The sequence below is a fragment of the Lycium barbarum genome, chromosome 11 (assembly GCF_019175385.1).
Source record: "Lycium barbarum isolate Lr01 chromosome 11, ASM1917538v2, whole genome shotgun sequence".
In the NCBI taxonomy this organism is placed as follows: domain Eukaryota; kingdom Viridiplantae; phylum Streptophyta; class Magnoliopsida; order Solanales; family Solanaceae; genus Lycium; species Lycium barbarum.
Window position 1 is genome coordinate 118,938,092 of NC_083347.1, and position 14,960 is coordinate 118,953,051.

General features: G+C 35.4%; 1 long non-coding RNA gene across 1 annotated transcript; it reads right to left on the reverse strand.

Moving 5' to 3' along the window:
* Window positions 1-1,360: 1,360 nt before the first annotated feature.
* Window positions 1,361-3,838, reverse strand: LOC132618034 (uncharacterized). The gene is made up of 3 exons (XR_009573923.1): window positions 3,430-3,838; window positions 2,838-2,883; window positions 1,361-1,632 (listed from the first exon to the last, which is right to left on the reverse strand). It is a non-coding gene; the product is annotated as an uncharacterized LOC132618034 (long non-coding RNA).
* Window positions 3,839-14,960: the final 11,122 nt, after the last annotated feature.

Consider the following 14,960-nt stretch of genomic DNA (forward strand, 5'->3'; position numbering starts at 1 on the left):
ATAGAGAGAAAAACGTGAGAGAGAAAGCAGATTTTCGTCCAGAAATTTTCTGCTACAGCAGTCCTCTTTAAATTGCGTTTACCGATTCGTTAACCGTTGGATCGTGCTGATATTTGAACTGGGGGTTCTCAACATCCGGTTCTTGGATATCAACGGTGGAGATTGGATTTTGTGGTCTTCACCTTCAGTTTTGTAGTACGAACAGTAGCTCGTTTTTGGGGGTGATTTCTCTCTTTTCTTCGCTAGTTTTGGTGCTATCTTTTATGTATTGTTGCTCTGTGCTTGGCTTTATTGTTGTAGCCATTTGGAGAACATTGTTGTAACTCTTGTTGTTTATAGTGGAGCTTTTGTGGGCCGGAGGTCCCTTGGATGTTTCCTCTTCACATTGAAGGGGTTTTACCACGTAAATTTGGTGTCTCTTCCGTTCGATTTATTTTTGCTTGCTTTGCTATTTTATTGTTGGTATAGCTGCTGCCCGGATTTCTATTTGTGCTAGTGTTTATTGTCTTCTCTTGGTTCAAATAGTGTGGGAAGTTTCGACTTGGGTATTCCTTCCGCTGTTACCTTGTCGTGCAATTTGATTATTGCATATTTCTTCCCAACAAAGTGGTATCAGAGCTTGTGGTTGCATTTGGTTGTGTTGATTGTCTATTTGAATGATGGAGGCAAATATGATCAAGATGGTTTGTTTAAATGACAGTAATTACCATATTTGGAAAAGCAAGATGAAAGATCTTCTATTTGTCAAGAAGTTGCATTTACCTGTGTTCGCTTCTAAGAAGCCCGAGTTTATTAAAGATGAGGATTGAGAATTTGAGCACTTACAGGTTTGTAGCTATATTAGGCAATAGGTTGAATATAATGTTTGAAATCATATTGTGAATGAGACAAATGCTAAAAGCTTGTGGGAAAAGCTCGAGACACTTTATGCTTCAAAGGCTGGCAATAATAAGTTGTTCCTACTGAAACAATTGATGAACATTAGATACAAAGAGGGCAGCCCTATTTCTGATCATATCAATGATTTTTAGGGTGTCCTTGATCAGCTATCTGGAATGGGTGTCAAGTTTGATGAAGAAATACAGGGACTTTGTCTTCTTAATACTCTGCCAGACTCTTGGGAAACTCTTCGAATTTCTTTGACTAATTCTGCTCCCAGTGATGGTGTAACTATGGAATATGCTAAGTTTGGTGTTTTGAATGAAGAGATGAGAAGAAGATCTCAAGCTTCGTGTCACGACCCAGCCCCGTAGGTCGCGACTAGTGTCCGTGCTGGACACCCAAACGTACCCAATACCCCAAATCAGCATATTAGCAGCAAATATCAATATGAAAGTTAGTTGGTGCTACTGAATATCAGAGATGAACAATTTTTGTAAGTGGAAGCCGATAAGGCCATCACAGATCATAACAACCCAAAACATATACAGAACCCACACCAGTATGTCTACAGACCTCTACAGAACATAACAAAATCATAAGACGGGACAGGGCCCCGTCGTACCCCTGAATAGCGTACATAAATATAACAGCAGCAGACTGTACCAAAGTATAGGTTCTGGACAAAAGAGCGCTCCAGAATAGCAGAATAGGTGTCTTAGACATGCGGGTCAGCAAATCTGTAATCTGTACCTGCGCGGCATGAAAACGCAGCCCCCGAAAGAAGGGGGTCAGTACGAAATACGTACTGAGCTTGTAAAGCATGGAACGTAGTAAACAAAGTCATAAGCGAAGCAGAAGATACAGAAAATGAACGGAATATCCGGAATAGAAAAATGTTGATCATAAAGCATAAATAGTATTTGCAGAAAACGTATGTCATACCTGGTCCCATTACGGAACAAAATCATAACCGAATAAGAACATACAGAAAAGTGAATGTGATGTCCAGAGTATCAGATGCATATTTTCAAAGCATAAAGAGTGAGTACAGAAATATATGTCATATCATATCCGGCCCCTGCCAAGGGACTAGGCAGACAGAACGTGGTCACCCCCCGACGCTGGTGCCACAACTCATAAGGATCAAAAAAGGGGGAATAACCCCGTAACATAACATATCATATCAGATGGCCATATCAGATCATATCATATCATAATGTGTGTACATGGCACAACATACTCCACAACCCATGTACATATATACCTGCCCCCTCACATCGAGGCACGGCGAACAATGCAGAGGAATACGCTTGAGAACATATCCTGGCCCGGGCTCAGTGTGGGAAACATTGAGGCATCCACGAGTGGAGTAGTGGGAAACTAAATGCAATAAAATTCCATATATATTTCCAGATACTCAATGAGGCATATCGAATGACAAGTCAAATCAATGAAATCGGACGAAATCATAGTAAGTGAATTTCGGATGTCATAATGGGTTACAGAGGCATAATCTTTCTGAGATCGTTTCCAAGTTCCAAAACAGTTTATAAGACTTAAAGAAGTATTCAAAACAATTTTCATTTAATAGCTAGAGGAGTAGTTAAAACATTTCATTTTATATTACTTGAAAATAAGACAATAGTACCATAAAGGACAAAGCGGGAATAGTGGGGCCCGCCTCGGGTCCATTGAAGCGATGGGTCAAAATTACATATATTAAGCTTATAGATTCATATACGGAGGTCCTGGGGACATTCCATAATTTTCTAGACAATTTGCGGAAGTTTGCACGATTCTTTCAATAAAGCATACTTATAGGGTTCAATTCCATTGAATGAAAAAGTGACAATTTCAAACTCGGATTCCGATGGACAGAATATATTCCGAGGCTCAAATCCGATCCTAGTACACCTAGGACATGCCAAAAGAAGAATCGGGATAGCTTTACATACCTGTTAGCGGCTATTCGTAACCCGTTCGTCTCGTCGCTCTTTTAGCCTATTTATATAAAAGTAACGTTATCGTTAGTAACTATATTTTCTAGTCCACAATTCTATAACTCATTTCTTATTGAACCTATATTCCAGCTTATACATATTCTCGTTTAAGATTTTCTATTATCTAAAATTTAGCGAAAATTCGGCAGCACTTCCCCTGTATTTTCACCTATTCAAAATTTCCAATTGCTCTCCTGTTGACACAGAAATACCAACAACAACAATACCAATAATTTCATATCAAACCAGAATTAAATCTATTCTTAAATCATTTCCAAAACAACCCAATATACATCCGTATACCAATACTTGTATACACTTCTTTATTTTGGTATATACATAATATAACAACAAACATAATAACGCCAACTACAGCCAATCCCACGATATTTCAGCCCACAATACAATTCATAACAACCACCAAACAGCCCACATGATAACAATAATAATTTATTCGATTTCCGATATGGTTTTCGTAATTCTTTTATCTAGCAACGTAAATACGACTCGGATAATTCAAATACATCTAGGAGAGAGAATTTCTTACCTTATATGCAAAGAAGTATTATTTTTCCACCTTACTTCACTTTGAAGAAAACCCGGATTCAACAACGCGATAAAACGGAACAACGAAATCGAAGCGGTGCGCGAAACCCGCATGTTGTTCTTGATGCGAATTACACGTTTTTTTTGGCATTCTTGAGGTAGAAAAACGCTGGTATTACTCTCAAAAAGGAGAAAAAAATGTCGCTCTATTTTTAGAATGAAGGTGCGGTTTTGTGTTGCCGTTTTTATTTTTTGAAAGACATGTGTTTGCACATTTTTCTCCACCCAACTGACCTTTCTCAAAGGAATAAAATACCTTGTACATATCAATCTTCATTTAGCCGTGGCCTCCATCCCCTTTTGCCACCTTTCAAATATTATAATGTCTTGCCACCTTTCAAATATTATAATGTCTTGCCAATTTTAGTTAGTACTTAGTCACTACATTCTTAGCCCCTATGGTGCCGTGTGGCAAAAAAAAAATAATGCCACTTCATCACTTCCACTAATTGTGCTTATTATTATTATTTCACTACAATTTTCATTTAACCAATTGCACACCTAATTAATTTCTTGATCACGATTCACTTAAATAGTAGTCATTTTTAATACACTCCATATTTATTGTCATGATCATGTGACATAGCAGTAGTCCATAACCCCTCTTGGTACACACAAAATATTATTTTCAATCATCATCGTCACTTTTTCGTCTTAAATCATTTTGGGACTTCATTCCTTGTATACACCGAGCTCTTGATTTTCATCCTTGGATATGATCGAATTCTCCGGGCTCGAGTAAATTTTGCTCATATTGGGCGATTTAATTTTTCCTAGTCCAAAAATACGGCATATTTTGGAGTCAGATGGAAACTTATTAGAAAAAGATTATTGCTGGCCAAAATTCTTAATTACAAAGGATGAATAGGTAGTGATGATGTCTAACACCTGTCCAAAATCCATGAGGTAACGTGGATGATATGCCACCCCTCCAATTATTTTAATATAAAAAGTAAAATCATACGATATAATCTCATACACTAATATTTTAATATTTCCTTGAAATACATAAGCTTTCAAAACTTTTGTTATTGAAATATCATATCAACTTAAGACATACACGTATTTCACAAAAACTAATACATCTAGAAGTTATGTTCGTCAAATTATAACCTTTCCTCAACCTAACATCAAGAGTACAAATTATTGTACTATCAATTCTCATAATGGAAAAAGATAGCTTTTCATAAGAGAAAATAATTTATGTACCCATAACAAATAAAATCTCATTTCTAAATGTCCTCATACTACACATATAATTAAAAAATGTATCCCAGAAATAGTAACAGTAATAACTATAGAAAATCATACTTATCAAATATTTACTAAAAGGGGTTTACTTAAAAGAAAATACCATATCGAGACCATATATAATAGTTTCAAAATTCATCAAACTTATTCCGTTACTAATGTCATTGAACTCGTACGCTTTCCAACTTGTGAAAACGCGGGATGTAACACTTCGTCTTCTTCAACTTCACACTCCGATGTTTTGGTTACTGAAGATAGGGGCAGAAGTAGTTTTAGAGGTCAAAATGTAGAGGTAAAAGTAGAAACAAGTCAAGAACCTCCAGGTATAAGATTCTTACATGTGACTATTGTCACTTGAAAGGGCACATCAAGAAACATTGCTACAAGTTTAAGAGAGACCAGAAAAGGCAAAAGAAAGAAAGCGATAATGAAAATCGTGTTGCTGTTGTTGCTGAAAATGATCTTCTTGTTGCTTGTGGTAAAAATGATATCAATATTGTTTGTGATGAGTCTACCTGGTTTGTGAATTCAGGTGCCACTTCTCATGTCAAGCCAAAGAAGGAATTATTTTCTTCTTATACTCCGGGTAATTTTGAAAATTTACGAATGGGCAATGATAGTGAGGTTGAGATGCTTGGTATTGGCACAGTTTGCTTGAAAAGTAAGAACAGTTTGAGGTTGGTTCTTAACAATGTCAAGCATGCTCCAGATGTTCGTCTGAATTTAATTTCTGTAGGAAAGCTTGATGATGATGGTTATGATCAAACCATTGGTGGTGGCCAGTGGAAGCTTCTTAAAGGTTCAATGGTTGTGGCTCGAGGTTACAAGATGTCTGACTTGTACTTATTTCAGGGCTCCATTTGTGGTGACTCAGTAAATTTGGTGGAGAATGATACTTCATCAGAATTATGGCATAGAAGGCTGAGTCATATGAGCGAGAAGGGGATTGATAATGTTATATCCCATATTTTTGAACGTCAGATTATTTGTAAGCTGAGGTGGGGCCCACACGTCAAGATTTTTTTTGGAACATGTGACAAGTCATATGAATCACATATGTGAAGTTAAACACAACTCAAGAAGGACCCTTGGGCCAAATCAAAGTGGAAGTCCTCCAAACGAATATTTTTAAGAAAACGTTTTCGGGTGACCTGACTTCAAGGGGAAAACACGGTATTATAAGTTTGGAATTTGGAAAAATACCAAGAAATAGAAGTTGTAGATAGTTGAATTAGCTTTCCGACCATAGGTCGTGGGTTCCCAGGTGACGTCGGTACAAGGAGATATGGACGTTTTAAGGTCGAAAGGTCAGTGGGCTAGGCCCAACTCGGGACCAACCGGGTTAGGCCCCAAAAAAAAAAAGAGAAAATTTAGGCCCCAAAAAAAAAGAGAAAATTTAGGCCCAATAGAGAGGGGTGGCCGGCCATACATGGCCCAAGCCCACAAAATTAATCAATTTCCATGTGATAAAGAATAATAAAAGGGCACCAAGTCTTCATTTTATGAAGTTTCAAGAACAATCAAGAACATTGAAGAACAAAAGGGAGGGAGAAACCTAAGGGCCATTTTCGGCCAAGCTCAAGACCAAAAAAAAAAAAAAAAAATTTCAAAAATCATTTTCTACCAATTGAAGGGTCCTTAGCAAGGTGGAGTAGTCATTGGAGCAAGAAACCACATATTTTTGTGAGTTACAAGTCCTAGCCAAGAAGGAAGAAAAGAGAGAAAGGTAAGAATTAATTCCTTTTTATTATGTTATGAAGGTTGGTTTATGTTGTAGTATGTAGAAATGAGTAGAATTTATGGAAATATGGAAGTTTACAAAGTGGGTTTGCATGTGTGCATGTGTATGTAAGGTTGTATAAATAAGATGAGTTGAATTTTATGTTATATTCTAGTTGTAGTTGTGGTAGACCTTATATTGGAAATGGAAGAAAATGGTTCAAGTTGGCATGGAAAATTATTGGAAATAGTTATAGGAAATTATGCGATTTTAATGAAGTTTTTATGTAATTATGGAAGTGGAGTTTTAAATGTGAATTATTATGTTAGTTGGTGAATTTGGATGGATTATGGTTTTGGTGGAAAATTTGTATATTTTGTATATCTTGTGAATATTTTGTAGAAATGATATGAAATGCTTCCGAATTATATTGTAATGGTCTTGATTAGTAATGAATGTAAAAACATTGAGATTGGTTTGGAAATGTGAAGTTGGAATGAAAGTTATTGCACTATGTTGGAAAGAGGACTAATTATGCTATTTTGTGTTGTGTAGTGATTGTTGTTGTTGGTGGTGTTGTTGTTGGGTTGTTGTTGAATTATTTTGGCCGAGTTAAATTCTCGGGGATGCTCTATGTATAGGGGAGATGCTGCCCAAATTTCCGTAGATAAGTATGAATTAAGATTGGATTCTTAAAGGCTTGAAATTGATATTTGGTAATTGTGACCAATTGTAGATTTTGAAGGAAACGAGAATTGAATTTGGAATAGCATAAGGAGCGGAAAGAGGTATGTAAGGCTTTACCCTTCCTTCTTTGGCATGTCTTAGACATACTAGGTTGGATATGAACCTCGGGGACAACCCTACTCTCCGGAATCCGCGTCTAAAGTTTCCCCTTTTTCATTCAGTAGAATTGAATTGAATATGTTATGAAAATTTGGAAAAATTTCCTAAACATCTAGAACTTGTACAAATGAGACCCGACTACCTAAAAACTCTCACAAGTGACGTCATGGAATGTAATATACATAAATTGTGTATGCCGCCTCATTTGATCCGAGGTGGGCCCATTGTTCCCGGATTTTCTCGATTGTTTCGATTATAAAACGATAAGTGTTGTAATTATTCTAAAGAGAATATGTCTATGATGAGTATGACAAGAATGATTGTATGTCTAAAAGTCTTAAGTGAAGGATTCAATATGAATACAAGAATAATGAACTAGTTCGTGAGTCCAACTTTATTCCTTTACCATGACTCTATTTTCTAAAAGACTCTAAAGTACATGAAGTAATGTTTTATGAGTTTTACGATCTTGTTCCATGTTTTCCCTTAATGCTATTCTCCATTGATAGTCTCGCCTTATAATATTAGTTCCTTCAAGGTGAGACATAACGATCATGATTATTCCATAATGTAATCGGGGGCTACCGACCTTACGTCACTCTGATGGATACATGATTTTTCCTTGGGCTCTCCGGCATACTTATATGATATATGTATATGTACATGGGGGGAGGGAGGGAGATATGAGGGGAAGGGATATATGTTGCACTATAGACGTGTTGCCACCTGGTCAGCTGGCGTTATATCATCCCGGACGCGGGATATACGGGCGAGCCGACGTATTTCGGCGCTATGTGGGCGAGCCGGCGTTGTTCGGCGCTATGATATGATATGATATGATACGCTATGATATGATATGATATGACACGACATGATACGATATGATATGACATGATACGACATGACAGGATATGAGTTCTATTTTCTATGTCTACGAAAAAGAAATGTTTTTTTTAAAACAAAAGAAAATTTAGAGAGGAAAAAGTCAAGCATGCATGGTATCTGGCCAAAAAGGCATTCCTATGTACAGGTTACTTTCTTACCTCCTCACACGTTCTATGAGCCCATGATGTTGTTATTTATATTTAATGTTGCTTATTATGCTGTTTTTTATGCCTTACATACTCGGTACATTATTCGTACTGACGTCCCTTCTTGCGGACGCTGCGTTTCATGCCGCGCAGGTTAGCAGACAGACGGGTTTAATCCCTAGGAGCTTCACCAGCTGTTCCTTGAGAGTGCTCCAGTTGATCCGGAGCTTCAGCCTATTGGTACTACTTTTGTGTATATAATCGGGCACGGCAGAACCCGGCCCTTCTTGTATATATATGTGTGCTATGTTTAGAGGCTCGTAGATAGATATGTACAGTCAGATGGTTTGCACTTTTGTTCGTTTTGGGGTTGTATAGCATGCTAGCAGATTTTATTAACACCTGATTACGGTCACGCTATTAATGATAGAATTAAGTAAAAAAAATAATAATAACGGTATAACTTATGTGGCCCACTTAGTAGTAAGAGTATGACACGAGCTAAGGGGTGCTCGGTACAAGTACCGGGTACCCGTCGCGGCCCCTAGTCGGGTCGTGACAGATAACTTGGCTAAGAAGAATTTGATTTCTGGAGTGAAACAAGCAAAGTTAAAGAAATGTGTTCATTGCTTAGCCGGGAAACAGAAAAGAGTTTCTTTTCAGAGTCATTCACCTTGAAGAAAGCATGATTTGTTGGAGTTGGTACATTCTGATTTGTGTGGTCCTTTTAAAGTAAGCTCTCGTGGTGGTGCACTTTACTTTGTGACTTTTATTGATGATTATTCTCGAAAACTTTGGGTATTTCCTTTGAAGTCCAAGGATCAAGTACTTGATGTGTTCAAGGCTTTTCAGGCCTTGGTTGAGAGATAGACAGGGAAGAAACTAAAATGCATCCGCTCAGACAATGGTGGTAAATACATTGGTCCCTTTGATAATTATTGTAGACAGCAGGGTATTCGGCATCAGAAAACTCCTCCAAAGACTCCTCAATTAAATGGTTTAGCAGAGAGGATGAACAGAATTCTAGTTGAGAGGGTTAGATGTTTGCTTTTAGATGCTACGCTGCTAGATTCATTTTGGGCAGAAGCACTTAATACTGCTGCTTATGTTATCAATTTATCTCCTACTATTGCTTTGGATGGTGATGTCCCTGACAGAGTTTGATTTGGTAAGGATGTCTCTTATGCTCATCTGAGAGTCTTCGGGTGTAAGGCCTTTGTGCATGTTCCAAAGGATGAGAGGTCAAAGTTGGAAGTTAAAACTAGGCAATGTATCTTCATTAGTTATGGTCATGATGAATTTGGCTATTGTTTCTATGATCCAGTTGAGAAGAAACTTGTTAGAAGCCGTGATGTTGTGTTCTTTGAAGACCAGACAATTGAAGATTTTGACAAAGCTGAGAAGGTTGATTCTCAGAGCAATGAGAGCTTAGTTGATGTTGACCCAGTTCTTGTGACTATTGCACGTGAAGAAAGTCTTCAAAATAATGAAGATCAAGTTGATAATGAAGATAGTGATCATGTTCAGAATGACCAGCATGATGCTGTTGACGCTCCAGTGGAAGATGATGTGATTGGCCAGCAACCAGTTTGTATTGATGTTCCAGAGAGTTCTCTCAGAAGATCTATTAGAGAGAAAGTACCTTCATCTCATTATTCTCCCAATGATTTTATACTCTTGACTGACAGGGGAGAACCTGAAAGTTTTGATGAGGCTATGGATAGTGAAGAAAAGGAAAGGTGGTTTGATGCTATGCAAGATGAGATTAAATCTTTGCATGATAATCATACATTTGATCTGGTTAAGCTTCCTAGAGACAGAAAAGCTTTGAAAAACAGGTGAGTTTTTAGGGTGAAACATGAAGATGGTAACCCAGTTCCACGGTACAAGGCTAAATTGGTTGTCAAGGGCTTTAATCAGAAGAAGGGAGTTGATTTTGATGAAATCTTTTCTCCAGTTGTGAAGATGTCATTCATTCAGTTTGTCCTAGGCTTGGCTGCGAGTCTAGATTTAGAGTGTTGCTTGATCGACGGGATGACGGTTTCCTCCACATAGTCGGGAGGGGGAGAATTGTTAGGTTTTTGAGTTTTCCCTTCCTATGTGGAATTTGATTAATAAAACCCAATCCAATTAGATTTTTGGGTTTTCCCTTCCTATGTGGAATTGGATTAATAAAACTCAATCCAATTTGGACCAGGACAATTTTGCCAAAATTTTTCTCTATATATAGGATCAATTTAGGTCTTATTTTGACAACACAAGAGTGAATTCATAGCAGCCATATAGAGAGAAAAACGTGAGAGAGAAAGCAGATTTTCGTCCAAAAATTTTCTGCTACAGCAGTCCATTTTAAATTGCGTTTTCCGATTCGTTAGCCGTTGGATCGTGCTGAAAATTGAACTGGGAGTTCTCAACATCTGGTTCTTCGATTGCAACAGTGGAGATCGGATTTTGTGGTCTGTAGCTCTAGATTTTTAGTACGAACAATAGCTCATTTTTTGGGGTGATTTCTCTCTTTTCTTCGCTAGTTTTGGTGTTATCTTTTATGTATTGTTGCTCCGTGCTTGGCTTTGTTGTTGTAGAAATTTGGAGAACATTGTTGTAACTCTTGTTGTTTATAGTGAAGCTTTTGTGGGCCGGAGGTCCCTTGGATGTTTCCTCTTCACATTGAAGGGGTTTTACCACGTAAATTTGGTGTCTCTTCCATTCGATTTATTTTTGCTTGCTTTGCTATTTTATTGTTGGTATAGCTGCTGCCCGGATTTCCATTTGTGCTAGTGTTTATTGTCTTCTCTTGGTTCAAATAGTGTGGAAGTTTCGACATGGGTATTCCTTCCGATGTTGCCTTGTCGTGTAATTTGGTTATTGTTTGTTTCTTCCCAACAATATTCTCGTTAATTTTCCTTTAAAAATCATTTCCAGACGCCAATGTTTGCAGTATTACAAGAAAAAGAGCAGCTTATTTCTTTCGAAGCTGCAATATCTCACAACAATTGGTGCAACTTCAATTTTTTAAGTATGATAAGATCGATTTTTTATTGTTAATTGAAACTTCGAAATCACAAAATCTTCATTTATTTTCTCTTTAGTCAAATCTTTGCGTGCTTTTCAAACTTCCATCAATTAAATTCATGCTTGCTGGTCAAAATTTGTTTCGTTATTAAATGTACTATAATTAAAGTGCACAAATCTACTGCCATAGCATCAAATTTCAATGTAAAATGAAAAAAATATTTATCTCCTTTTTGGAATTGAATTACATAATTTGACGAATCGGGGCTTTATTGTTCATAAGTTAAGAGTGAAATAGATAGTATATATTATACAATATTAAATATTTAGTAGTGACAAATGATATATCATTGAGCTTTTTATAATCTTATATTGTTTAATTACTAGATGTATATAAGTCAAAATAAATAGTATATAAACTTGATATCGTTGTATGACACTTTTTGGGTTTTAATATAAATAATCGCTTGCTAGCAATTTTTCTCTGTGTTGTGGATGTTGAGGAGAGCTAGGAACTTTTTGTTAAGGCCCTCAATTTTCATGTTTCCTTAGTGAAAAAGATCTCTTTCATATTTGAATAATCTTTTTTTAGAGAAAAAGTTTCAGACTTCTATAAATTGAAGGTCCATCTCTCTCACACAATACAATAACATAATAGTATTAATAATGTAGTCGTTTAAAAAGTCTTGTTTAGGAAAAGATTATTTTCTTTATAGTTTTTAACGGTTTCTTTTAAATTAGATTTTTAATATGTAGATCTCATTTCAATCCCAACAGGTCTATTTTATTATGTGAACTTTACAAGACTATACAATGTTAAAAAGAAATACATGAACATGACATTAATAAATTACATCCAAAAACTAATCAAATCGACTTAATGATGAAACCTATTTAGTTTTAATGACAATTTTAAGTCTTTATTAAAGTTAAGATGGAGAGAAGATGTAAAAAATGTTAAAGAAAAACCAAAACAAATTACTCCTAGCTGTAAAGGTAGATCAACATTTTGAGGGTTGACACAAATATTTATTCAACAAATCTCTAAAAAGTCTTCTCTCTCAATACCCGAACGAATATTTTCAACCATTAGTTCTTTGAAAACTTTGACTTTTCTTTCTATAGTTTATAGGGTTTGGTCTTATTAATTATAGGAGAAGTTAATGAAGCTCCATGATTCTGAACCATCGCCCCACCCTTCTCTTCCCATTCTTCCCTTATCGGACGTCTATTTGGTGAGTTCACACACTTCGATGGCAGATCTAAATAAACACGATTTAAAAAAGCGCAGATCTGAAAAAATGCAGATCTATAAAAAATACTAAGAGAATGAAACTATTCTTCAAAGTTAGCAACAATACACCAAATCATATATAGGCAATGTAGATCCTCAAAGACCGAAAACAACTCCAAACATTGCAAAAACAATCAAACTACTAAAAAATTCAACTATCAGATCGGGAAATTTCACGAATATGAAATTTTATGTTATCCCGAATTCGATTATCGCACTATGCGGATTCAAAATGAAGAAAAAATAGGAAAATTAGCGGACTGACTGTGGATCTGATGAAATTTGATTTCTCTTCAAATTTTGTAGTGAGATTCAAAATTGTATTAAACTTGTATGACAATTATATGTTAAGCTTGTATGAATTTATTTTTTAACTTATATATGTTGTTTTAAATATATTAAATTTATATGAATATTGTATGAAAGTTTTATATAATATTGTTGTAGTTGGATTAACTTTTCTAAAACCTAACATGAGCTTTATACAACATGTATACAATTAGATACATATTTCATAACCATTTTTATACAGTTTTTATATCAAAATTGTGGCTGAAATTCTAAGCTTTGAGCTATACACATTTCATACATGACAAACATGAGCGAAATTCTATGCCCTAAGCGATGTATACATACTTCATACAGTTTTCATACACGAAATATTAAACGATATTTTTTAAGTCTTGAGCGAGATATACACATTTCATACACAAATTTTTGAGCGAGTTTTTCAAGCCTTGAGCGAAATTTTTTGTAAGAAATCTATTGTTATGTTCTGTAAATTATAAAGTTTCGTCATATTTTGTAAATATACCCTATTCTTATATATATATATATGTCATTTCCTGTTCTTATGTATGTATATGTCATTCTCCTTTATTATGTATGTATATGTCATTCTCCTTTTTTTTTCTTCTCGAGTGTTGTGGATGTTCTCAGGAGAGCTAGGAACTTTTGGTAAATTCTATTGTTGGGCTTTTTTGGGCCAGGAAGGTACTCATAAGGGGGCAATTTGCACAATTGTTCGTATTCGGGGTTGGTCTTTAATTTCTGTTCTTCGCCTAAAATATTTCGAGATTTTGGATTCAAACTCCAACTCAGTAAAAAAAAAAAAAAATTTGCCAGGCAAAGTTTTTTTGCAAAATTAGGCCTATTTGGATAACTTTTATAGAATTCCAGTAGAGTTAAAAAAAATAAAAATTTAATGCAATCCTCTGCCTTAAGGCATTTTTTTTTTTTTGGGTTGTTGGAAGACTTTTCGTTAAGCCTTATCTTGCGATTTTTTTTTAATGAGCGGGTTTCGAACCCAAAATCTCAGGATATTTTCGGCCTCTTTTTCATGGAAGAGCAAATATTAAAGACTAGCAATTTGAGAGACAAAATTAAAGACCAACGCCTTGGAACGTCATTCCGTGCAAAAAAAAATGCTCATATGGTAAGTAGATCCATTTGGCACAGTTTAGTTTTAGCGTAGATATATGGGCTTGTTATTTCTGAATCACTAGTGGATATAATCAAGGGAAAAGGACATATATGACCGTTCGGCCATAAATAATTCAATCCTCTAGCCCAATTTTTTTCAAACCCAAAATGTAGAATTAAACAAATCCCACTCATTAACTAAAACTTAAATAAGACAATTTTCAAATAAAAACCCTAACACAAAATTGTTTGAGGCGATTTTTATATATAATATATGTCGTTTATATATAAAATATGTATCAATACCTATCTGTAATGTATAGAAACTATATAAAATATGAATCACTAAGGTATGAATCATTTTTGTATATAATATGTATCATTTGTGTATATAACGTGTATTAGCACAGTGCAACTGCCCTTGTATAGAATAGAAAATTGTATCATTTTTATATATAATATGTATCATTTTCGTATAGAAAGTGTATATATAATTCAGCATGTGCATATAAATTGTATTAGTCTTGCATAGAATGTGTACCATACGTATAAAAAATGTATCATTGTGGTATATAATATGTATCACTATTGTATATGTAAAAAAAAATATCATATCATTATTGTATAATATGTGTATATTAAATGTATAATTAATGTATAATAAATGTATGATTAATTCTAGCATATGTATATATGCTGTAGCAGCCCTTTAATGGCGACTTAGTCGCCACAATATTGGCCAAATGTGGCATTAATTTGGCCCATCAGACACACAGTGTCCTTTTCCCTATAATCAAAATTATATTTCAGCTAACTTTTACTCCTTAAAAATGAAACAAATTTTGTACATTCAAGCCAGAGTTATAGGGAGAGAAAAGGGGAAAATTACAGCCCAA